Genomic DNA, 25,730 nt, shown 5'->3' on the forward strand with positions numbered 1-25,730 from the left:
TTCGCTTTATTAATATTTTTTGACAGAAATCAGCTGATTAAAGCGTTAATTTGCTAATTAATTTTTAAAATAAGATGTTATAAAAATTAAAATAATAATGTTTTAAATAATGTTATAATATTTTTGACAGTTATCAGCTGATTTCTGTCAAAAAATATTAATCAAGAATAAGGTATTATAAATTATAACATATTATTTACAACATATTACTATTTTAATTTTTTACCATATTATTATTTTAAAATTTAATTAGCAAATTAACGCTTTAATCAGCTAATTTCTGTAAAAAAATATTTTAATTGAATTTAAACAAACTATATATATATTTTTTTTAATGTCATTCTTTTTAATATAAAGTTGAAGAATGGCACGCACTTATGTTGTTCTAGTTCTAGTTAAAGTAAAAAAAAAAACAACGAAATTATCCTCTGATTTATAGAAATTATTATTTTGACAAAAAATTATTCGCACAGTAGATTTCCAACCGTATTAAAAATGATTTGTCTTGAATGATTTATTATATATTGTATATTATATTATTATTATATTATTATTATATATAATGCTTTATTATATATTATTATATATTATTATATATCTTTTCATATTATTTAACAAATATCTAAACAATTATTTTATTATTAATTTCTATACTTCGATGAACATGATTTTATATATAGGCTTGCATATGCCAAAAACAAACGATGCATTCAGAGCTAGGCAAATCTCACATATAGAATCAATGACATAGAATATTGCATGCTTTCACAACAGCAGATTAAACCAGAAAATTTCTAGGAAACTTTTTCACAACCGCAGTTACTTCCGCAATGAACTAAATGTCGTCAATTCGAGGAAAACGAGGAAAGAAGGATAAGATAACCAGAAGAAGAGATGCGCACTGTTCACAATTTCGACGTCATTTTGGCAGAACGCCATACTCTTTCTCTCTCTCTCTTTTTTCTCTCTTGTGTTGGCATGCAGAAGCGTGGGAGTGGAATTCCCTGATTCTCACGAGCCTAATTTTGGTTTGCTTGCGCTGTCGCTTCCAGTCGGCCGAAAAAGAAAATTACAAATTCGGAGCAATGATTTATTCTTTTTCAAATATAAATTTCTCAAACAAATCTGCTTCACACTTTCTGACTGTTACTCTTCAAATAACTTTAAAATCCATAATTTGCATCAGATTTGCATATTATGCGTATCAAAAATATTATGAAACAATTAAAATAGTTCATTGAGAAATGTTTTACTTGTTCCATTATCACAGTTACTAGTAATTATAAGACCCTGTAATTATATTACCCTGAATAAAAAGAGGAAATTTACTCATCTGACAAAACCAAAATGTATATTTCTAAAAGGGATATTTTTTAATATAAAGATTTATATAGATATTTCTTATGCGCTTTATTTTTCCGCAAACCCACACGTACCGAAATAGCACGTTTTTGAGTTATTACACTAGTGTGAGCTTTTCGGTCTCTCGCTTTGCCTTGGCTTCGATTCCTGTCGTCGCGTCCTCAAAGGTTACCGCGCGTCGAGGTCGCACCTCGTTGCATTAAAATTCGTGTCGCATATATTTCTGGCGCTGCATCGCTGACGATGCGAAATGTGCGAGATGGCACTGCGTGCAATGAGGTTTAATGCGATTTACATTTTTTTTTTTCCGCGAAAAGGGATTCCGCCCACAGTATTCCCGATCGAACTCCCGCGACCCCATTTCGCGAACTCCATTTCTCTCTCTTCGTCGAGGTTTGCGTCCTCGTGTCTGACATTTTTCGAAAGCCTCGTTTGTCTTCGACGCTTGCCTTGGCATCGACTTCACCGACTCGTACATTTTTTCGACTGAATATCATGTGTCGCGAGTATTTTCAGAGTATACCGCTTTGTTTACAATACTATTTCTTATCCCATCCTCTTCAGATATTTCGAATTCTTGCGCGAAATTTTGTTAGTTTTTTTTGCAATGTATAGATCGATAACATTATATCAATCTAAATATTATTCTACACGTCTTTACGACCAATTAAAAAATAAACATTATAAATTATATTCCCAGCGAGAGAATGTATATATAATTTAATTTTGTCATAATACAAAATTATAACTGACTAGTGTTAAATTTAAAAAATTTTTAAAAAATATAGATATCGTCTTTTTATAATCAAATTCTAAAGTAAACAACAACCACGGTAAAATTACATCAGAATGGAGGAGCGCTGCGAGGAATGAATTCATAGTTAACGGTCCGATGACGATCGCGTGGGTGTAACGCTCTAACGAGTCGTGTCATTCCCGGGTGATAATGCCTATACGGGCCAGGAGACAGCGTCGCGTCGACCTTCGTGCCGATCTCTCCGCGAATTAACGACATTCTCGACCGGCCTATGTCACACTATGAGGAGATCTATGACCAACAGCGGTGGCTGGCGAATCGTTTCTCCGAACCGAATGCGCGAATCATGACGCATAAATTGTCCGTGATTGTCCGCGCATGGCCGAGCCGGAACAAAAGGAGAGAAATTGCGACTGGGAGCTTCATTTGCGTCAGACCAATTTTTGTATCGAGTATTCTAATCTACGTCATAAATCGTCCTGAATGGACATATCGCTCGAGTACCTGTCATTTTCCAAATCAATCCTTATAAAAGAAGATTCATGAGATCAAAGTGAAATCGTGAAGACTACAGATATATTGGATACAGAATATAAACTCTTTGTTTTGCACAATAGAACACAATCTTAAAATAATATGTAATTTTAACAAAATCGAAGTAATTGACAATGAACTAAAATAATAATATAAAATAATATTATTATAGGGCACAGGGACACAAATTCTCTCATCTATCATTATTTTTGCCAAAGATTTAATTTGGAAATAATTAATCGAGATTGCTTTGCACAAGCATGATAAAAGTAGCTTGATTGATTTTCGATTTCATTGCATCAATTATTCAAATCGCACATATACATCAACTTGGAGTACTATCGCCGTGTCACTGAATTAGATACGAACAGTACGTATATTTCGACGTGCTTCTCAATATAGTACTCGATAATTCTGGAATGACGACGAAAATAAGTGGCGTAAGTATTGCCACGACTAAAACTCGCGACCGTAAATTCGAAAATTCTATAATAAATTTATAATATATATGCCATAAACAAAGAAATAGATAAATAGAGATAGAGAGATAGAGAGAGAAAGATCAAGGATTTCATTTCGCAGCGGTAAGAAGTGTTACCATCGAAAATTGGACACACGCCACCGATGTATGAGCTGACTAATCGAATATATTATGCACTTCGTAGGCTTATTCCGGTTCTTCGAAGAACTTCTCTCGCAAGCTTTCGCATGCCTTTCCGCTCGCCGCACAGTTTATTTCCGTTGTATAATTTGCGAAAATAAATGTTTCTCCGTAGGCGCTTTCGAACGCAAATCAGTCCGCGGACGGAATAAACTCGTCAAAATTCATCAAAGCTCGCTTCAGTTATATAAAAGCAGAATATTTAAAATATCTGTACTTGCCATGCGAAACGCTAAAGTGCGGTTAATTAAGGAGCGAAATAAACATCTGCGACGTATCCGCAAATGACGCGGCGAATAATTTTTCACGTTATATAACTCAGAGCATCTCGATTAATAGAGAAAAAAGTATCTTGATTATAATTTAGAAAATGTATATATATGATACACATATAATATATGTAACTGACTGTTTAATTATTCATAATATATAAAGCAGTTTCGATGTCACATATATATTCAACGATATTATTAATATTAATGAATACATTAATTATTGCATAGTATAAAATAGTGCTTTCCCCAGTTTGATAAACTCTATTTTAATTTATTGATTTTGAATATAAATGTAAAATTAATGCCATTAATATCAAGAGACAAAAAATGACTATTGCACCCATCTATTCGTAAAATCATATATACTTGCATCTATCATATATTTCTATCAAAGTTCACTACTTTTAAGGAAACTTTCCATAAGGAAAACTGTGACAGCAATCACGTGGCGTATGTTTATCAATTTCCATTGATGTCATTTAATGCAATAATTGTCACATTTGTTTATCGTGGTGCACGTTATGAATAATAATTGCTTTTGCGTCGATTATTCCCGAGAAACCGTATACGTCGACACACTAATCGTAACAAGACTTTGAACTTGTCGTTTCATAAACCATTTCTTTTGGTTCTGAATTCCGCGAATGTTACGCAGAAATAATTACATGTTATAATCATCAATGAACATATATTCTTTCATTTTTCCCAATCGTTTTAAAAATCTCTGCAAAATACTGTCGAGCATCCGAAAGTAGAAAATTGATAAAATCTACATTTTATTTAACAAAAAAATTGTTTTTGTTTCTTTTGATTTTTCTCTTGATTAATACAAAATTAAAAATTCGACGATAAATAATTATACGAAAAATTACGGTGTAGTTTCTTCCGTCTCGATAAACTCTAATCCTCTTAAAAGGCACATCAAATGTTGTTCAGAGAGAAATTGTGTGTTCAAAACAAATCTGTCGACATCTTCTCAACAAAATTAATTACACGATGTGCTTGCACCATCATCTATGTAAGCTGTTATCGATTTGTTGAAATCGAGTGTGTTTCACTAGTAGCTACGAACCACTTGGTCTTCCTCTACGTCGTAAGTTCGAGCACTTTTAGCTAAGCATACAAAACACGTCCTCTATTTACAGAGCGCGATTCCCAGTAAACTAGAAGCATCGGCATTAAACAGGGAGAGGAACAGCTCGTGTTGCCGTAAATTATCACGCGCGATCAAGTAGACCGAGTAGATTACTAATCTCGAAAGATGAAGCGCCTTTGTTAATTTGACCGCAATAATATTTCCGCGTCGAGGAGAATATTGATCCCCTCTCGCGGCCAAAGAACTTTGTCTAATGAATTTTTCACATCCTCAAGGAGGAACGCTCTATTTTGAAATCGGGAAAATATCGGTCAAAAGGATATCAATTATTCGAATTAATTATTATCGTAAAAGCTCCGCGCATAGGTTGTTAAAATATGCAGTGTAATTTTTCCATAATTCCGGTTAATGTAAAAATGATATTTTGACAATGTTATATCTATAGACAAAAAGATATATCGTGTATATTTTTAAAACTTACATGATTTTTATTAACTGTGACACTAATGCTAAAATAGCCGCACATTTTAGCCATTATTTATCAAACGACTGTTTGAGATCAGATTGTTCTATACATTTTTAACGATACATCCTTATTCAAGTTGTCCTATTCTCGTGTATGACAATCACGTATTCGAATATTGAAAATATATATATATATATATATATATATATATATATATATATATAAATGCGATTATTTAATATTTATTAAATACTCCAACAATCGATATATCTACATCGATACAAACAAGATATTTGTCCTAGTTTGCAATTTTGCACCACTTAATAATAGTACGACTCGTATGTTCCAATAATATCAAACGGGTCACGGCGCTCCTGAGAAACATACAAAAGTCAGCGGATATTCAACGCGATTAATCGTTAAATAACTACCCCGATAATTCCATATTTTTCGAGAGATATGCCTGAGAAAATATTGACGGCCAATAGTAAATTTCGTGCGTTTTGCGGCGGATTCTATTTGCCGATTCTTCAGGCGATGCATTCGGGCGATGCTTTCGCGTGTACTTTCGGATAAGCACACAAAACACGTATTCGTATTTGCAGAGCGATTTCCAGTAGCGGCGCGATGCTGTTCCGCAAGAAACACTCGAGAGCGAAGAAACGATCTCGAAGTAAAACGGCGTGGCAAAGATGTTTGTTCCGTGCAAATCACAAAAAGCTCTTAAAATAAATTCCGATAAGCAGATTTCTCTCCTCGAAAAAAATACAACTAACTGATGTAACAAACGTGACGAAGAAAAACAAAAAAAAAAAGAAAGAGAAAATATTTCAGTAATATTTAAATTATCAAACTTAATAATATATTATGATATCAGTATATAATAAATCAATCTTGAATTTTTTTCATACAATAAATTATACAGTTTTTTAATTATAGTCATGAGATAATTACGAGCAAGTAATCTTGTTTGAATCGATGTAAATATCGAATATATATTGTTGGGGAGTACTTAATATTAAATAATCGCATTTATTCAACATTCCAAGGTATTGCACACAAGAGAATAGAATAACTTAAATAAAGATATTAAAAATGTATAGAATCTGATCTCAAACACTACCAGTCGTTCGATAAATAATAAATAGTAGCATAATGGCTACGATATAAAATAGTTATCAATTATTCAAAATAAATTGTTAAAATACACGTATGTCATTCAGACACGTTTCGAGAACTTTAGAATTAGAACGAATGACTCTAGTAATGAAAAAAGAAAACGAGTTTTGATCTCAATGAAAGGCAAACGTTCGATTCTGGATTCTTCAACATTCTTAATTGAACAAGTGACTTTTGAAACACATGCCGATAATGGAAATTATTCTATAGACAGCACGAAAGCATCGAAATATGCTGCGTTTCGCCAATAAAATCCGCGCAGAGGGACGATCAGCTGGAAACGAATTGGCACAAAATCTCTCTTCACATTCAACCTAGAAGGTAGAAAGAAGATATTCTCCGCGTAAGATTCGCTCTGGAATCCCGTTCGATAATTTACAGAGACAAAATCACACCCTTTTACAAAACCAATGAGAAAAACATTTCTCTTAATCTTTGCATTTTATCAATTATATTATGTATTAATATGATTGAACAAATTAATATTTTACAAATATTTTGGAAAGATAAAAAAATAGATTTGCAACGAATATATTTCATTGAACGAATGAGACGTATGTTTTTGCGTAAATGTTGAAATCCTATAGGAAAATCTTCTAGGGAAATACCCGCGTTATCACGAATGTTTTCTTCTCTTATACAGAGATCAATAATTTAATGCGCATCTAACATTGTCGCTAATCGTCGATGATAGGTCAACGATGACTGTCAATCAAATTTATTCTGATAAAAATGATATGATCACACACACACACACACACACAGAAGTCAGAAGTCATTGATTATAATCGATCCTCATAAAATATATTAATAATCCATTATGATTTGTTAAAAAGCGAAATGTTAGTGATTACAAATTTGTTTTAATTTATTATGTAAAAAATATGATCGATATTGATTGTTCTCTCGATCAGTGCATTAATGCATACATAATAATTATATAATAATAATTATATAGTCTTCTTTGTAAAAAGAAAAAAAACGTAATAATTCCGCTGATATAATATTAGTTAGGCAAAATTAGAATTTTTTAATCTACAGGAAAGCGCTCCTGGAAGACCCTTTAATTTGATCTGCGGCTACCTCAATCGGAAGAGCTCCCGCTTAAAGAGCGGTAGACAAAAAAGCAAGCAAGCGAGTATATCTCTTTAATTATCCGTCTGCCACTAGCAACGTTACTCCAGCAAGAGAAAAAGCGGATAGTGAAAGAGACCGACTCGGCGGTCTCCTCCATTCAGGAGTTGCTAAACGACGCGATTTTCAGTCCCTTTCAAGGCCCTCCGTCAACGACAGGTCCCCCCTTCCCCCTTCTCTTCCCCATTCAACCTTTCTTACGCCAGTGTTCTCCGGAAAGAAGCTCCTTGATATTCCGCCGACGCTCTCGCGCACCCAGCTTCTCGCGCGCCGATAATACTCGCGTCTCAACGGGGTCTGATGCCCTCGTGGGTGCCCGGTACCCCCTCCAAGAGTATGAGAAGGTTCGCGCAGGGTCCCGTCGAGTTACGTGGACATAAAAGGCAACCTCACGGCCACGAAGATCGTCTCTCTGACACATTGATACAACCACTGAGCTTACGCAGGTTCCTCTCTCCTCGTAGGTATTTCTTTTATTTTTCTCTGTCTTTCGATTCTCTCCGATGAATTCTCAAACCTCTCTAAACTATTTATGTATATTTCTGCTCTCCTCCCTGATGTTGTGATCTTGTCTGATTGCTTATCCGATGACCGTTCTAACCGATTTCTTTTCTTACTCACAACTAGATTCCGGTTTATTCTGGGATGCAACGAGGTATTTGAGGATGCAAATAGGTTGCGGCAAGGGCTGCTGCATAAAAGTTGGGATGGGAAACCTGTGCTACATACGCGATGCGTTTCTGTGTGTGTGTATGTACATGTACATACATACATATATATTGTATATATACACACATAGAAACAGAGCTTCGGTTTGCAATCTTTGTGTATTCTTATATTGGAGTTAAAGATTTCTTTGATAGAGGGTCATGTGTTCGCGTAATAGTAAGTAGAAACAATAACTACATAAATGAATGTAACGCATTGCTGTATTGCTACTACTATATGTTACTCTATGCTATATAGCTGCATTGTAAAGACTCGTAAATTGCGTTATCATATCGCGGCATCTCATCTATGACTGCAAAAACTAATTGTGCTCTTCATGCTTAAATGTCTACAATATTACTCTACACGATTTTGCAGTATATCGTTGGTATCAAATGTCATATTTCCTCATAAAAAAAAAAAATTTTACTTAAAATTTTATAATTTTATTCTATATATGATATCTCGTTTCTCTCTCTCTCTCTTTTTCCTTCTCTCCCCTTCTCTTTCTTTCTTTCCTATTTTACTTTACAATTTAAAATAAATATAAAATATCTTTAGAAAATCGTACTTTATAAATTTTCGTATCTTATAAATTTTTACAAGAAATTTTCCGCGAGAAGTTTTGGATTTCGAAATTTCTGTTTCAAATCGTTATCACGTTTCATCTTCAGGAAGTAATTTTAAAAGTATTCAGTGACTCACACAGTCCGTCAGGGAAAAAAAAGCAAGTTTTGCGAGCTTTCCGATGTAAAAAGCACACTTCAAATGTGCACGAGGAGCAAGTTTTGTGCGCGGTGTTCTGTCACGAAGAACCTGATTCCCTGCACACGAGCGAGATAACTCGTTCGAGAAGGGAAAGAGACGCAGTGGAAGGAGCAGGCCGCTCGACGTAGTGAGACTAACAGAGAGAAAAAGGAGGACGAACGAGGGAAGAAGATGGAAAGAAGGTGGAGGTCGACGAGAAAGGAAGAAAACCTTGGACTACGCAAGCGAGGAGCAAGACAGAACGATAAAAGAGGCCGAGGGAATAATAATAAAGCGAGAAGGAAGGAAGATAATGTACGGCGCCGCTCTGGCGTCCATTCATGCTTTTTACTCGTTAGCGGTTAGCGCTCACGCGGACCGAACAACCTCGTATCACCTTGCCTCACCTGCCCCCCAACGCGGCTCCTCTCGTTCCTTTCTGGCTCTCCCTCTCTCGCCCATTGATCTCACCTGATCTAGTTGACCCGCGAGGGAATAGGTGTGTACGCGTACTACAGCTTGGACTAGTTGTGAGATTCTATTTCGCCTTATTCATCTTTATGGAGCAGTTCGCCAGATATACGTTTAAGGCGGGAAAGGATAATGACTTAATTCGGAGAAGATCAGATAATTAAAATTAGGTAAATATATGTACTAACATATTTCTTTTTAATTATAATAATTGACAATTATTAAAATTATGTAATTTGTAAAAATGTTTGACACTTTCTCATTAAAAATGGAAAACATAGAATAAAAGTGCAAAAAAGCGATATTTATTTTAATTTTAAAAAATTTTTAGAGTGAAATTTGATTTCTCTCACTTATTTAGAATAAAACCAATAAACATATTATAAGAAAATGATGATAAATAAGAATTTTATCTTTATTGTTTAACTACTGATTATTGAATTAATATAATAATTAAACGATTTTATTCACTTCAATTGTTACAATGTATCAATGCTATCTACTTTCCTTAGGAATTCATCGACAGGTGTGTGTGTGTGTGTGTGTGTGTGTGTGTGTGTGTGTGTGTGTGTGTGTGTGTGTGTGTGTGTGTGTGTGTGTGTGTGTGTGTGTGTGTGTGTGTGTGTACACACACAAGTATACACGTGAGTATGCGAACACGTTGCACCAGAGAACAGAGCTTCTCCCTTATCTTATTCGCTCCTAATACTTTGAAACTAGTCATAGTTTCAAGCTAACTGCTGGTCTTGCTTTTATATGCAATTTCATATTTCTACAAATGTATATTTCAAGCATTTGACAAATCATTTTAAATTATTCACTTATGTATATCTAATATCGAATTCCGTGCGTATATATTTAATTAATAAACTAGACACCAAATATATTCATTTCTAAAGCTCGAGCACAAGTAATTTTATTGCACCATTATTATATTATTACATGCGATTTTGCACGGATCGATAGGATCGAATAATTCGCGATCGTTTCCGCGACGGAGAGATAAACCTGCTGCTTCGATCTAGCGATTAGAGTCATCAGTGGTGAAACTGTTCAGGAAATCACACGAGCGGTGAATTACGGTCGTTAGAGGATCATTTTCTCGCGTACATGAGTATCGATATATTGCGCAGGAAACCAACTTTTATTGCATTCACGCTGTCAATAACCTGCCCAGATAAAATCAGTTCAGTTCAACAATCTCTCGATTGGCGAAATAGATAAAGCTGCCTAGTTGATTTAAACGAGTTGAGCAAAGCACGACTATACATATAGTATTGCTTTTAATATTTTCAATTTGTTTTTATCTTTTATTTTTTTTTGTTTTGAAACGTATTAATTAAAAATTAAAAATTATTAAATCAAGAAAATATTTTGACACTTGATAAACGAGATAATCTGCAACATTACGTTAACGAGACATTACAATCTATTTGGATTCGATATTATAGATCCGTCACGTATACCGATCAATATTTATTGATCGACCTGCTTCGGAAACTCATGTCGTTAAGCCAACGCTCAATTATCATATTATTACTAATCGGAAAAATTGTGTCGAAAAAAAAATTGAATTGCCATGGCGAAAGCCATAAACTCGCGAGACGCTAATATGTTGGCGAATATAATCAGTATATAAATATGAGCATTAACTTGCATCACACATCCATTTGTCAAGTTTCGATCTGCTTTCGAGAAAATAACATCGTTACGTCAACCTTCAATTATCTCATTATCATTTATCGGAATCGACAGCGGATCGATAGATCTAATAAGCGTTAAAGCGTGCATTTGTGCAGCGTGCATGCATTATGCATTAAAATGCTCCGCATCCGCGTGCAGAGCAACGATGAATGAAAGGCGATTCCACCTACGCGCGCGGCGATAGAGAACAGCAGGCAGCAGGATATCAATTATCACGTCCGGTTATTACATATATCATACGCCTCTTTTCCCGCATGTTGCGCTTGTTCCGACATCGGCGTTTTCGCGATATCGCAATTTTTTGTCGACGATACAAGAGAGAGAGAGAGAGAGAGAAAGAGAGAGAACGATTTATCAATTATCGCGAACAAGTAGCCGATCGATGACAATATCTGCATTGCTCGGCATAATTTACCTCTACCGTTGCGAGCAGAGTGCATAAAATCTCTAGCGCGATCAAAGACAAAAGTTTCTATAAAAAATAAAACTTACTATAAAAGGTGAAATTCACAATTTTTACGCTTTATATTATTGACGAATAATAATGACATACATTCCACGGTTCGTTTTTCGCGAATTAAATTTGATATCTAGAAAGCAACGAGAACAATACAAGCAGAGATATTTTTAAAGAATCTTGAATTACTATAAAAATATACAGTTATATTTTATTTTAATTTATCTAAAAGGATAGCTGCTGAATCATTTGTAATTAATGCAATTATATTTTGTCTCAATTAGTTTCGTAAATAAAAAAACCAGCAATACTAACTGTAAAAATTGGTTGACTTGAACTCTTTCACTTTTTACTGGAATAATAGACTTGAAAATCGCCAAAAAATGACTTATTTACTTTTCAATTATCAGATTTGATAGGATCGGGAATGATAATTCGCAGTCTTTGGAATCCTCTGGGGAAACACGCAAAAAGCAAAAATGATCGAATCTCGAATCCGTCTGATTAAAGTCCAAAATGAATCCGCGTCGTCGATCGAAATAGATCAAAGTGACATTGCGCGATTATGACAGAAACAGATGCACTCGTCAAAGGTGCGCTTTTATTTTCGTCAAACACATCTACGATTATCAACTCCATTCACACACACCACAAAATTATTCTCTTGAATCGATAACCCGTGTACGTATAACAAGGCGATAGAGGGTAAATAACCTTTGGCAGTTGCCATGTTTCTGTTCCCGATATATTTACGACCGAGCCGTGATTTAGGATCTTTCGTTCATCTACTAACACACGAACCATCAGGTATCTAGCCGACCCTCTCTCTCTTCCTTTTTCCTCGTTCTCTTTTTTTTTTCTTTTCTCCCATGTCCTACGAACGGACAGTTCCAATGAGTGTTTGTCGATATTTCATGTTTAACCATGGATTCACGTGGTGCAAATTGCTTACACGATTCGAAAAAAATTTATCATTAATCTAAATATTTCAATAAATCAAGAAAATCGTATGATATATTTAAATTCTTTTATGGAAGCAAATTGAAATGAATCCTTAATTAGCCTTTCATGCACATATCATGTATTATACATATATGTATATATAAATCTCAGAATTTGAGTTCCATCGACGTCTTTGCAAAATTCCAAGAAAATCTCGAGATTTAGTTTGTCGTTTCAAAAAGATGAGACACAAAAATTTTTGTATGTGATTTTAGTCTGCGAAATACTTCTAGGAAAAGTTCCCAGATTTTCCAACGCGCGCGAATTCGGGGAAACCCAAGAGGGAGTCTCAAAGGCACCAAAGTATTGTGTTAAAAAATAAAAGTACGAGCGTACAATGGTGGAAAAGAAAGACGGAAACGATAAAACAAAGATAAAAGAAAAGAAAACATTAGAAGAGGCGAAGAATATTGATGGAACGAGGTGAATACGAGAATTCCTTTTTCGATCTTAATAACGTATTAGCCGATACGTCTTATTTAAATACTTCAGGACCTTTTTTTATAAGATCGATGAAAAACACCAAGGCTATGTCGAGCATTGGTAACATCTTCCTGTAAATGTATATCTACTATTCCCGATGGAATCGTCCGATATCACTTATCAGTTATCAGTGTGAGCGTATAATTCCCCGCTGATACCATCTCGTAACAATATTGTCTTGCGATCGACACCGACCCATCTATGTCAGTATTACTAAAGATACAATCGTAATACGAGCATGTACCAGAGCAGCTTGATGCGAAACTAAATATGTAACTACAGATGAAGATACACATATATACCAAATGCAGTTAGATATAGATATATTATAGAAAGATCATTATGGAAGAGAATATATTATTATGTATATATGTGTATAAATATTTTTTTAATAGATAAATCTAATTTAGATAGATGTCCTAAAATATTTGCAAAAAATATATACATAATGTTTGCGCTTATAAAATAGATCATTTCTCGAATATTTTCAGATTCCTATACATATAATATACGATATTTTGCAATTAGTAATTAAGTCTTTTATCTATTGTCAAAACTCGTTAAACACTTTTCTACGATATAGATAGTTGTTCTGAGCGCAATTAAGTTAAATTCTCGCGATACGTTGTACATATATATTTGTCACGAGCACGTTCGTCAAAAAGGTGTTATCATAGCGATTGCACGGAGTGATAATGAAAGGCTCCGATCCCGTTATGCGGTGCGCGCCTCGTCGATGACAATAATGACTCATCGTAATTCGGCAGAGCTTGCAAATAAAGTGATGAAAGGCAGATTACGTACTACCAAGTCGCGGTGCCGATAAGATCGGCCATATTTTAATCGCTTGTTTTTTGTCGTTACAATCAGCGCAGCTTTATAAGCAGAGTAAACAGCTCGTCGTATTTCTGCTCTCTCACGTTCACGCGAGTATACAATTCGAACGATAAAAATCACGCTCAAATGATGGCTTTTCCGAAAAAATTTGCTGTCATATCACGTATAACGATACGCCTTTAATTTTTAATACTGAATTTAACAATGTGCAAAATAAGAAAGTACGCAGGAATTCATCTTTGAACGAATTTGAATAAATTTATAATAAAGAATATATATTACGTAAACCCGTAATATTTCCGTGTCATTTATACATATCATGTTTTATTTGAGATTATAATTAAAATAATAAGAGAACCTTCTCTCGCGCGTCTGCGATTAATTAAAAAAATAGAATTTTTTATTATACGCGATATATCTTTTAAATATTGCACTTTTGCACGATCTCGGCACATTTTAAAGACTATCGCCCTAATTTCGTGCTCGATGCAAGATGATCGTAAATTTTCGACGAAGTGACATCGCCGATGTTATCAGTGCAAATCGGTCTGCATCACTCAAGAAATAAGATACCTCGTTTGGGGGGGGGGGGGGGACGATAAATTGTGCAATCAATATTATTCTTTTTACTATTATAATATTACTTTTATAAAATATTCCAATAATCATTATTTTTATATAATATTCAATGATATAACTATGATATTTTTCTTTTTTACTAATACAATAATACTATAATAGTTTTACTGTTATTTTACTAATTTAATGATACTTTTGATATTAACATATTAAGTAAAAACTTTATCAAAATGTCAATGTGTGTGTGTGTGTATGAAATCTATATTTAATCTTCATATATTATAATAAATAAAATTTTAATTTCACCGAAGGAATATATGTATATGTATATATGTAAATATAACATTGTCACTAATTGATCTGGCTATATTCCATTTTCATTTTCTCTAAGGATAATATTCGTAAAATGTTTTGCGGATTACATATATAAAAGGCCTAACCGGCAACGTCCACTCGAGAATTTCAATTCAGAAACAATGAACACCATTCTTCTCTCTAAGGCAGATGTATAGTCGGAGTCTCTTCCGATGAAAATTGGCGGAAGCTGCAAATCACATTGGCGCAAGGATTTTCTGGGATGTATATACTATATACAGAGATAGTCTAAGAGAAAGAGAGACTCTTTATCTATTTTATTCTACTTCCTTTTCATCCCTTAACCGAGCTTAGTGCCGCTTTCCGCTCATTTTCACTCTCGAAACCAGAGAAAATCCTCTAGAGTCTAGAGAAAGCAGACTCCGGTCGGAAAACCCACCTCGATAACCTCGACCGAATTGACGCCTTACATTTTTCTCAACGATTACGTTCTCAATGGTTTCTTTGTCTCGGAAAGAGACATGCCAGTCTAACGAATGATACTGCAGAGGATAATCGCAAGATACTTTTCGACACTTTCGATATTTTTTTTCTTATCAACATTCTAAATTTTATTTTTCTATGATAAAACAATCTCAAAAATAAAAATTCTAGATAAGACATGATAAAAAATTTATATTCATAATTATATAAAATTCCATAATTTTATTTTATTTTCATAATTCTAAATTTGATTTGTGAAATTAATTTATTTCAATTTTCACGTTAAATAACTCTGTAACTAGATCGACATTTAAATTTGTACAAACGTCAATCCTCCAAATAGATTATAAAATTGCCGATTTCCTCTCTTTACCGCTTTTATATTATCTAAACTTGGCGATAAAGATGCAAATGACAATAACAGTATTTAATAAGCTCGAAGCATATTCACACTTAAGTAATATTTCTGTTGGATTTTTTTTTACGGAATCGTCAGCGGCGCTATTTCTGGTCGAATCGATACTTCGATCCGGTCGGGCTACTCGTCCGGCGAGTTTCGCGAACGACGCGAATGAAGGGACACCGTCCGTCGTTATTTGAATAGAAGGCCCCCCCTCGGCATCGTGCTACGCTTTGCCAAGAGCGATCGCTCTCGGAAAATAAAGGCAACTATAAAGAAGTATGGCGACGAACTCGAGAAACTGAGGACGACGCCTTCGAGCGGCGCCCGTCGTGGCTTTTTATAGCGAGGCCATGGATAACGACGGGGCTCAACCACCAGCGGGTCGTCCGTAAAATATTCAGGTAACATCCTACCTATATCGCACCTATTTTCGACCTACCCGGCACCGTTCTGGAGAGCGCGAGCGCGCCCCACTTCTCTTCCGAAGAACCCGTTGAACTCGGTCGACTAGCAGCCGCACCTCTTCATCTCTCTCTCGCTCTCTCTCTCTCTCTCTCTCTCGCTTTCTCGTACCACCCGGCATCAGGATAATTGGACGACCGAGTGACAACCTGACAGGTGACAACCACGACACGGTTGTAACCGGTCGACAGGCGAGAGCATTCCGACAAGAGACAACGCGAGAATGACTCGAGTGCACGCGCGCGGAGAAAATTAATCTCTTAGCTTAGCTAGATGATCCCGATTCTTGGCAGTGCATATTTTAACATGTGAACTATTTTGAAAACAACATAGATGCAAGAGATTAAGATTGTAAATCAAATTGGATAATAATTGTGTATAATGTCGTATGCGTTGAACAGAAAAATACAAAATACAAAAGGAACAAGAGAAGCTTTAATTTATTTAATAATTGTGCGATGTACTCTTTCTAAAGATAGCAGCAATAATACTAAAATGTAGCATCCCGATTCTGTTCGTCCATAATCTCGCTATAGCATTCGACTTAAAGTAGGAAACTGAGCGGCGATCGATCATTATATACCGTCCCGGATAATTAATACGAGACACGTGCTTTACGATCCGTAACAGATAAAATGATTGGGAGTAAGACCGATTATCTCGCTAGTAGTATCAAATAGTCACATTCTTATTAATTTTGCAAAGATATAATTTGCATATGTGTAATTTAAGAAATATTCAAAGTTTCTTTATATATAAAAAAATTGGAATATATATTTTGTCAAAATATTTGAAAAAGTTCTAGCTGAAAATTCAACAAAAATGTTAAACATAATGAACATAAAAAAATGGCTTTACAGTAGCCTGTGTTCAAAACGTATTCATCTATATAAATTTAAAATATTTTACATTTTTCATATTTCTCGCCCATAGTATTGGCGGAATTTGTGTACAATATTTTTATTTGAATCATTAAAGTCGAGTAAGTAAAGCCTAAAGTTTCAAACACTGTTATTAAAAAAATGGAGAATACATCTCTTCATAGAAAGATGTGCATGACACTGATCATAGGACAATGTGAAACGTTGCGTTCCCATTTCGTGATCTTATTACTGTTAAAAGTAGACGTAAATAAACGGTTACATCTCTAGACACGTTGCACAACGTGCCACCGTCGTGCACGCAAGACGCTTTTTATTCGAACGAATCATTAATGGCAAAGACCGTAATTACCAATGGCAAAAGGCCGTTCGTCTGCTGCAAAATTACCGGCTTGTTCAGATCATTCTCGTCTATTCGATTGCGGCGTTTATATTACCGCGACATATAATTGTATTAATTATAGATGACCGAGGATATCGACGATCACTGATATAAAAACTAATTTTATCTCGCGAATCATTAATAATTATAATTTCACAAATTTTCTTTCCAATATAAAATTTCCAAAGTCTCACACACATATTCTATTTATAAAATTTTCCTGAAGAGAGAGAGACAGAGAGAAATGTATAATATTGTATGTAAAATGCTAAATTTTCAATACTAAATGCTAAATTATGTATGTGCTGTATTATGGGTAAGCCCAAAAATCCATATAATTAAATGTGATTATATTCATTTAATCCGATATTACAGTTTGCAAATATTACACGATAATATAAATTTTATGATACTCTTGATATAGAACTAATTATGAAGAACTTGATACGTTATGTTCTTGGTACGTTATTTAAAATTGATTTTTTCATTTATATTTCTGCTTAAATTGAAATTTTATCTCTTTGCTATTATCTCTTTGCTGTTGAATTAATATTCCTGACACGAATAGTATTTTTCAAGTAGCACCATATCGATATTATTTTTCCGCTGTAATCGAATAGAATACGCTCCAAAATCCGAAATCCTATTCGTGCATTACTTTATATATTTTTTTATATCGAATTATTTCGAATATATCACGATATATAAATGATAAGTGCAAATTAATCGGACTCGTTCCGCTATATTCAACTCGATTATTGCAATGCGAGAAATGGCGCTGCCAATAATCTCCACGATCGAAGAAAGTGCAGCGGATAATCGAATGACGTCAATTCTCTGTCTTATCGTGCTTTCAATTTCCAGGCACGTTCGCCACGATTCTTTTATTATTGATAAAATTAATAATCTTTTGCTCAAACTTTTGCTTTATCGTATGAAAAAGTGAGTTATAATTCGCGGTACATAAATAAACATATGCGAAATTTTATTACAGACATAAGTATACTAGTGATTCGCTATAACTGATATATAATATATATTTTATTTTGACGTTATTTAATGCATACATAAAAGGCTTTCAAAAATGTCCGATGATTTAAAAAATATGTGTCTACTCTTTATATAATTTCGCAAAGTGAATGGTTTAAAACAAAATACGAAAATGTAAATATAATACAAATGTCTTTTCTCGCGTACACGAGAGATCGCGGATTATACACGCGTGTGCGAAGTAGCATTCTGACGGGATAAGATGGCGCAAAAGTTATCGCAAGCACGCGGAATTTGCAATATCACGTCGGAGCATGTGGCTTTCGTGCGTCCGAGAATCCATGCTGCTGCTTGTAACCAGCGCGACACTTTATACGAGCGAACACTTTATACCGCGCAACTTGCGCATACGGGCGCGCTCGCCGTATGTAATGTCAACGAAAACAACGCGAGATAAATGTGCGTATGCAAGAGCACAAGGATCGGCACGGCAGCATCTGATGCACGCGATTTTCCCGCACGTGGTCGCGTGTGCGTGCATATGAAACTGTGGTAACAAAGCTTGTCCACGCGCATCCGCGACTTCCATATAAATTCCGGATACCCACGCGCGCGTTTCTGCGTGTTTGTGCGTGTTTCTGTGTGTATGTATCTGGTTTATAACCATCGGCAATATGTATAATCACGTATTCTCTGTACATGGAGCTTCGAAAGCTATGTGACAGAATACGACGGGTTTTGTTGCATCCTATTCAATGAATCTTAACGACCAAGCCGAACAGAAGAGATTTATTAAAAGCTTTCGAATTATAAGCGACCGATAAGTATTTTCACGAATTATATGCGAGTAGGATTATTTTAGTATCATTGCATTTTCTCATCGCTCTATTGTGTAATTTTATTTTATTCGGAACATTTTTTCTTGTTATTTCGATAGGATTACGTGTTTTCCGACAAAAATCACCGATTATATAATGCGTTATAAATATTCCACTAATGAATCACCGGATGGTAATGAATTATCGGATTAATATAAAATATACTCGTACAATGACAGAAAGACACGCATAATAAGATGGAAGAACATCACCGAACTTTCTCCCAAGATATAAAATGACTAAATTATTCATTTATATTGATACTTCATAATTAATGCAATAATTGGGCCGTAAAAAAGCAAAGTTAACGCAATGCAAATATTAACGGGTATAAATAAATAATAATTGGAAAATGTCCAAAAGCATTAATATCACAGATTTAATAGATTATATATAGATTAGATTTAATAGATTATATAGATTAGCATGTTCTATCTATATTCGACGCTTTGCTATAAAAAAAATTATGCACGCATCGTTTATTCATACATTTTCTAGATGTGATTATAAAATTCTCGTGATTATAAAAACTCTTAAAATAAGCAATAAAAAGAAACCAGATTTCTGAAGTCTAGTTTCCACGAAATGAGACGCTTCACGTACCCCTATTACAGCTATAAAAATGTTATAAAATAAACAATTTCTCACTCACCGATACGTAGTACAATAGCGGAGTTGTAGTACACAGCACATCGATCTGAAAACAAAATATTCAAATTATGTATACGTGTGTATGTATGTGTACACGCACCTGCATTAATGACGTCCGGCGTTAGATGTGTGCGAATACGTGTATGACAGCCGAAAGTCATACGCACACATACGTAACGCGACATACGTGTTATGACTTTCGGCTGTCATACACGTATTCGCACACATCTAACGGACATTAATGCCGGTGCGTGTACATACATATATATACAGGGTATTTTGAAACGATCAAATATCTAATAAACAATGCAGTTTAGAAAAAAAAATGTTTCTTTTGCATACCTCACAGTTGTCCCACTGTCGCCCGATGCCTCCCCGGGCCTCCTCCTCCTCTCTTGGTCCTTCGTAGCACTCACGACACTCGCAAAAACACGAATAATTACGATCGCCCGATACTTCATACGGCACTCCCGACAAGCGAAATTTTACACGGCATTCCCGACACGACGCGTGAATGGCACTGTTATCGCAATGCTATCTGTAACAAATAAAATACGTACATATATTAGAATAATCTTATTATTTCGCATTATAACATACATAATAATATAAATATGTAAACTAATTAACGACAGATATATCCACCGATGTCGCAATACATTCTCGCGGGCAAAAACAGATAGGTTATGTTGACCGTTGGCAAGAGATTTTGCATCGAATTTCTCTCGAAATATACGTTTCGAATTACGACTACGTATGAATGTTGAAGTTATGATATGCGATTGATAAATATTACAATACAAAGATTAGAAACGATTATGCTTACTAATTATTCACAACGGGACGCAGCTCCAACTACCTGGTACTCGCGCGGCGTTTCGGTAATGACCGAAGCTATTCGCTACTCTACAAACATCGGCAACTTCACTCTAATAGCGCGCGCGGTAACTATACATAACTTAATACTTAATATTAATAATTAATTAAAACTCGAAGGAGATTCGTTCGAAAAAATATAGCTTTAGAATAATATAGTATATCTCTCGTACTACAATATAGTATAATTCTCGAAAATCGACTGACGTCTCATCTCAATATCTATAGATATAGGTTTGTCTTTATTTTAGCTTAATTAATTTTTTTTTTTTTTAGTTTTAGAAGGCAGAACTATTGAAAATAAACCTAGAATTCTTAATTATTATTTATGAGTTTCCACGAAATCAAACGCCAGCTTCACACACAGTTACAATAATTGAAATTATTTTTAGTTTCTCTTGACATAAAGCACACACAGTTTGAAAATTTGTGTTTTCTTGTTAAAAACGGTCCCCGTTAAAATTTTTGTGTTAAATATTTAACACATTCATGTGTTAAATTAACATATTGCTGTTGTGTTAATTGAACTCAATGTTAAATTATTAAAATAACTGAAAAAAAGTGTAAAAATAACACAATGTGTATTTACTTTTAATATAACACAATAAATATGTTTGGTATTATTAGTAACAAGATTTATCTGTTAAAATTTACAGAAAAAAATGTTAATTTTACTTTATAATATAAGTGGGGATGATAAAATGTAAAATTAACAATTTTTTTAGTTAATTTTTTCATTCAAACTATGTTAATTTAACACAAAATTTATTTTAAGTTTACTTGAAGTTTGCATTTATTTTATGTTAAAATATTAACACAGTATTCGTGTCATCATTTAACATATCCGTATTATGTTAAATTAACACAAAAATTTCTGTGGACCGTTTGGGACATGTGATATTTGTTAAGTTTAACACAAATTTTTCAACTGTGCAACATATGTCTCAATTAAAATCACAGAGTTTTAAAGAGAGAAAGAAAAAATTAAATATTTCATAAATGTATACCAGGATATATATAATATTAGTCATAATAATTACAAATGACACACTATATTCAGAAATCATGATCTGATATCGTGGCTTTTCTCAGAAATTCCGATAAAAACAAAATAAATCAATAAAATACGGCTAATGTTTCGGTATTTATTCACATCTCCGTAGTCTCCCTTTTCGTGGCGCTTAATCTTACGTGACGAAACGATTGCGATAAATCACGATCGCCGTATCGGAGACGAAGTTTAATATCCTCGGTTCCACGCCTGTCCACCTAATCACGAAATTATATCTGACATTTCGAATGAGTTAATCCGAACATCGAAAGATATATACACTCGCGCTTCTCAGAAAAACAGATTGACAAAAAATGCCGCGAGTAGGCGAATCGTCATACGTTCGCTTTGCGAATATATTTGCGTCATACGCGATACGCGAACGATCGCGGGAGAGAAGGAGAAACGGAAAAAAAAGAAAAAGAGAGAACGAGTTAGCGAGATCGCGCGACCCTGAATGCGTCGCGATATATATCTTCCAGCACATGTCAAATGACGAAATTCGGAGCAACTGACACACATGATTGACGTAGATCATAATTGTTTTTCCGTACACAGATGCGACGTGCTTACTGACTCATTAACGCGATATGGCTTTACGTTTACGTCATCGAGACAATTAAAACAAAAAATATTCTAAAAGAACTTGTCCATATTGTTGATAAGGAACGGCAGTAAAATTAGAAAATGGATATGTAGCTGCAGATAAATAGCGTTCCAAAGTAGCGACAAACAGAAGATATTTTGGCGAGTATTGCGACAACGCTATTTTTATTTATTCAGAATGCATGAAAACTGTCGTGTGCGCATCTTAAAAACATTTTCACACGCCAGTCAGGAAACAATACTGTCGTACTATCGCGAATCGATACCTTTAAACTTTATTTAGGTAGCTTTCTTAATATTAGGAAACTCCGACTTTATATTCGAGATAACTGAAAAAAATATTTGTGTAAAATTATATGATTATGCTGGGTTTTTTTCCGACCCAGCATAATCATGCAATATTGCTTTTATATGGAAGATTACAGATTATATGTAATTTCATATAAAATATATATTTTCAGGATTGAAAATATTCCAGTGAACATAGAATTACAGATACAAAATGTTAAGTGTAATGCTATAAAAGTATAAATGCTATAAAATAATGTTATAAATAAAATGGATAAAATAAAGTTCTAATAAAATGAAAATACTAAATTTTAAATTACAAGTGATTTTTACATAAAAGATAGTAATTTTACTGATATTTTATATATATTTTACATTAATATGTATTTTTACTTTAAAAATTATGGAAAAAAAAATTACAGTGATAATTAGATAATTTTTCCAGTTTTGAACAAGTAATTTCCATGTAAAAGTACATGGATTTTTTTCAGTGAATACGCATATAACCTAAGTCATTACCGCAAACAAGATAAATAAATGACTTTTTCACAAAAATAAGACATAAATTAAAATTGCTTATTTCATGGTTGCTCCGCCTTTGTCTTTCCTCTTCTTCTCTCTTGTTTCGCTGTTTCTTCGTGGCATTCACACAACACTTCCATATATATACTCACGAAAGTGTTGATTACGATCGCACGCACACTACAAGATTGCAAGAATACGACAATCATATGACACTTTATGTACGTCTCACTTATGACATTAATCGCGTACTTTATTTTATATCGCGATGAGAAAACACGAAAATCATATACTGCGAAAGATAATACGCACCGAAAGTCTCACACTGTGCTACCTTCCCGTTTGAGCCTTGCCGCATGAATGACAACACGACGATCACTTGTAAACAATAGCACGATATATGCCGCGAAGAACGAACGCCAAATACTATGTAATAGTTAATATTGCTGTGCTATTGTTTACAAGCGGCCGCCTTGTCATTCACGCGATGTATGTCGTCGTCTCTCGAGACATCTCTCGAAGTATCTATAATTGTCGTGTTTTCTCGTCGAAATATAAAATAAAGTATGCGATTAACATCATAAATAAGTTGTAAAATCGTCGTAATCTTAGTACGGGCAAATTGTAATTAACCGTGTATTAGCGAGTCAGTGTTGTGTAAGTGCTTTAGAAACAGCAAACGATAAGAGAGGAGAAGATCTAGGGAGACATCGGACAGCAAACAATCATGTAATGAGCAATTTGTAATTTTGTTAGTTTATTATCTCTTTTTTGTAAAAACTAATTAAAGAACTAGTTAAAACTAATTCGTTTTTCTTCGTGGTAATGACTTAATTTACATCATTATGCAGTACATCTATTAGTAGATCTTTAAAAATATTTTTAAAATACTTCAAATATTTAATAAAATATTTATAATTAAAATTATATATATATAATTCTTTAGATTATTTATGTAAAAATTAAAGTTCTATTTTTTTACACAAATTTTAAAACAGTATTTTGGAAATACATAATTTCTGTTATTATTTTATATTTGTTTATAAAGATACAAATATAATTCTATTTAGGTGCAACAATTATTTTTAGAAATACCGATTACTTTAGATCGTGTTATACATATATAGATAATTTTGAATATATTTATATTTTACAACGTTGTATTCTATAACTTTATCGTTGCGCTTCGTACTGGTGAGTTAAATTATTTTAAATTATTTTAAATTATTTAAATTTATTTATTTCTTTAGTTTGGAATTTTATTGAATTTGATATCACAGATATCAATTTATTATTAAAATTAAAATTAAATTTGCAATGGTGCAATAATTTCTGCATTAAATTTTCTGTATTATTTATTTCAATAAAATGTTTGAAAGATATATCATATATCCAAATTTTGTGAAAAAAATACGACGATCGGAAATTAAATGTTGGGTTGTTCGGAAAGTCATTTCGTTTTTTTCACATACAATTTTCATGCAAAAAAACGAAATGACTTTCCGAACAACCTATTAATAAAAATGATTGAGATTTTTTATGTCACACAACAATTTTTTAGAGTTTATATAACACAATTTGTAAAACTTAAAAAAATATTGCAAATAAAAATTCTAAAAATTAAATTTTTATTCTTTTGCAATAATATCATAACAGTAAAATAGTCAAAAATTAAAGAAGAAAAGCTAACACAATTTTCTAGTTTGATATCAAATTGTTTCTCGAATTAAATGTTATCAAAATATTCTAGTTCCGAAATTATTACTTGCGAAATAACTTTCAAAAGTATAATCGAAAAAATCCTTCGTCATGTCCAACATCGCTATAAGAATAAATTATGTTAATATAATTAATTGCTCTTCTTCTTTTACAATTAGTATTAAAATGTTTTGCGATTTATTTAATTTCGTGATATATCAATACTGAATTTATTGCTTATCATTTAAGTGAAAAAAAATCGGACAAAGATTAGAAGCGATAAATTAGTATTTAATTATACCATATATGTATTAATTATGCCTAATTTAATTTCTCCGTAATTCCGAAACGGAAGAACATCGATTCGACAAAAGTTACGAGATGGTTGACTTTAGATAAGATTACAGGCTCATTGTGTACGTATCATCGCGTTATAATTACATGACAGAGGTATGCACAAAGGGATCGTAACACTGTGATTCGCCCGTTCATGCGGTTATTAAGTGTAACTCGATACACGATTATGCTGGCGTTCTAAAGATCCATTCAGACTTTTATTCCATTAATGATCGCGCGCGTGCCAAGAGATAAATTATCTTTTTATCTTTTTATTCAATAGAAATTATATAGAAAGTGCGAATGAGTAAATATTTTGTCACTTATATATCTTTTCCAATTTTCTCTCTAAGACTAAGATATACGAATCGCGTATTTAAAGATGGGGGATGTGTATTATGTAGGAAATATCTAGGAACTTGTGTGATTTTTGTATACATATGTATAAAGCTTTTG

At 33.6% G+C, this 25,730-nt stretch overlaps 2 long non-coding RNA genes across 10 annotated transcripts in view; one reads left to right on the forward strand and one right to left on the reverse strand.

Moving 5' to 3' along the window:
- LOC145948970 (uncharacterized) overlaps positions 1-8,180 on the forward strand; it is a 94,379-nt gene extending 86,199 nt beyond the window's left edge. Inside the window, exons 4-5 of the long non-coding RNA XR_014427517.1 lie at positions 7,372-7,924; positions 8,092-8,180. This is a non-coding gene — a long non-coding RNA (uncharacterized LOC145948970). The remainder of the gene's footprint in view (positions 1-7,371; positions 7,925-8,091) is intronic.
- LOC145948968 (uncharacterized) overlaps positions 1-25,730 on the reverse strand; it is a 124,060-nt gene that overhangs the window by 87,834 nt on the left and 10,496 nt on the right. For 3 of the 9 annotated variants that reach the window (XR_014427508.1, XR_014427511.1, XR_014427514.1), the window contains 2 exons: positions 20,240-20,435; positions 19,899-19,943 (listed from right to left, as the gene is read on the reverse strand). This is a non-coding gene — a long non-coding RNA (uncharacterized LOC145948968). Of the gene's footprint in view, positions 1-19,898; positions 19,944-20,239; positions 20,436-20,723; positions 21,129-21,780; positions 22,689-23,294; positions 23,528-23,552; positions 23,753-25,730 lie in introns of those variants that run through there. The other 6 variants (XR_014427507.1, XR_014427506.1, XR_014427510.1 and 3 more) reach the window with 5 other exon arrangements.

The sequence above is a fragment of the Prenolepis imparis genome, unplaced genomic scaffold (genome assembly GCF_030444845.1).
Source record: "Prenolepis imparis isolate NDT839.2.m4 unplaced genomic scaffold, iyPreImpa1.0 SCAF_2, whole genome shotgun sequence".
Lineage (NCBI taxonomy): Eukaryota > Metazoa > Arthropoda > Insecta > Hymenoptera > Formicidae > Prenolepis > Prenolepis imparis.